We start from the raw sequence: 2,384 nt of genomic DNA on the forward strand, positions 1-2,384 counted from the left end.
GAAATTTATCGAAACTAGCTCACAAATGAAAACTTGCATTTTTTCTGAGTACGAAAAGTTAAGTTTATCAATTTGTATATCCCTAACTTTTACGGAAACTTTAAAATTTTTAGGAAGAACCTACATTTTGAATCAATTTTGCAGCGAAGAAAAACAAAAACAAAACACAGAGACTTAGAACTGTCAAATCGAATTAAGAATGTGCTCGTGGGAATGGGGTAATTCGCGATTCCTCAGCTGAGCATTTGTTTACATAAAAAGCCCCACTTTTCTTCAACTAAAGAAGAGTTATTTCAACAGGACAACACGTTTTAAAGAATTTAATAATGATATATGTATATTTTTGTGGACGAAGACGGCAACGGGCATGGGTCTGTGGATGCAGTCGAAAATTAAGTAATATTTGGAGTTAATAACAGCTTTTTGGACAGATATTTAATGACAATTTCTATAAAAAGCTGTTACTAACTTTAAAGTAAGTCACCTATGAAGGTATCCACTATACGAGTGGTATTTTTTTTTTAATTAAAGAGTTCTACCTTTAAGCTTAATTTTGTGTCCCTCGTTCATGGGCGTTCTCTATACAAATCACTTAATTTACTCAACTGTCAGTTGCATACGTAAGCGATGTAGAGAGCATCTATCATCTTGCTCCACGGACGCAACTCATGACCGAAAGACACAAGATCACGCAGGAAGGAAAGAAAGAAAAAATTATTTTCTAGGTATTGAAATTGTTTGTACCTGTCCCCGTAGAACTGTAAGAAGTTACTCAGGTTACGCTGAGGAATCTTAAAATTAATTTTTTCCAAAAGAACAGGACAATCTATAACACCTTTAATTAAATTATAAGTAAAAAAGAAAGAAAGTACAGACTTTTTAAAAGTACACGTGATCTATATGATATCAAAGGTTCTGAAAAATTTTGGGTAAGGATGCAGATAAAATATCGATGCATCGGAAACATCGATGTTTGCTACTATATATCGATGTATCTTTTTCGATGCATCGACTTTTGTGTGCAATGTACACTGTACATATTAAAATTATTTTGTATGCTTCCGAACTCTTTGCTCTAGTAACTATTCTTACAGATCTATTCTGCTCTGGTAATAACAGTTTTGTAACCGGTAAAAAAAGTTCTTGACAAATTTTAAACCCTTTTCGAAATCTGTGTACTCTTGTAAGCGGTAAATTTTATTACCATCTCATAAGCTAGTAACAAAGTAATGCTCCGTGATAGGGCTTTCGCACGAGGCGATTTTTTACGCAGCTTTTGCGATCAACTCATGCAGGGTTGCACGAAAAAAAAATTGAATGGATAACAATATCAAAATATAAAAAAATATACAAATATTCGCCATAAAAAGGCGTTTGCATTGTGCAACTTTGCATTCTACTTTTGGTTGAACGGCATTTTAACTAATCGCTTTCAACCAGGTTGGACGACAGCCAACCTTTAGCCATTCAACTTTTTTTCGTCCAACCCTGCGTGAGTTGAACGCAAAAGTTGCCTAAAAAATCGCCTCGTGCCATATGCAATGGCAGAATTTCCACAATTCTTCATAGCTGAATTGCTGAATATTTTAACTGCATTACCAACGTAACTAGAATCGTGGTAACAAGAACTGGTAACATTTTTTGGTAATAAAATTTTCCGGTTATAAAATCTTTGTAATGCAGCGTTTTTGCTGCATTTAAAACGCAACATTTAGCACTTTCGAAAATATGTATTCGAAGAGCGTTCATGCTATCGCAGTTAGCAAATGTACATTCACGAGAGTTTCGAAATCGAATGCGTTTGACAAACAGCCGTGTTCCAGTCGCTTATTTAGATCCTTATCTATTACGATCAATTCTCCCTACTGAAAAGGAAAAAATAAATTTTCAACCAAAAATTCAATACAAAAACTTGAATTTTTTTCAACATAACCAAACATTTGTTTGTGTATATATTTCGATGCTGTCAATTACAATTTCCTCGCCAAATTTCCTCCAAACCCCCCATTCAAAAGGGGACAGTCTCACTTTACGAAAAGCCACACCCCCCTTCGGGGCCTCCCACAGACCCTTATGGTAATTTCCGAATTTTACAAAAAAAGGCATATTTCAAACCTAATTTGTAAATAAATTAGTGACCAAAAATTACAAAAGTAGGTAATGTGTAAAGTAAAATAATGTGTAGAACTTGACTACAAGTGTGTGCAATGTTTTTTTTGGATCGGGTCACCCCTTTGGACGCAATACCTCAAAATAGTTAGGCCACGTACTAAAGAGTACCCAAAGAAAATCAATTTCTTATATCGTTGATAAATAATATGAAGAGATGAAGAGCAAAGGGCCTAATATACCCCCTGGGGTACCCCAGAAGAGGCTGCGTTTTT

The sequence above is a fragment of the Rhagoletis pomonella genome, unplaced genomic scaffold (genome assembly GCF_013731165.1).
Source record: "Rhagoletis pomonella isolate Grant_MI unplaced genomic scaffold, Rhpom_1.0 Rhpom_scaffold_00002, whole genome shotgun sequence".
Lineage (NCBI taxonomy): Eukaryota > Metazoa > Arthropoda > Insecta > Diptera > Tephritidae > Rhagoletis > Rhagoletis pomonella.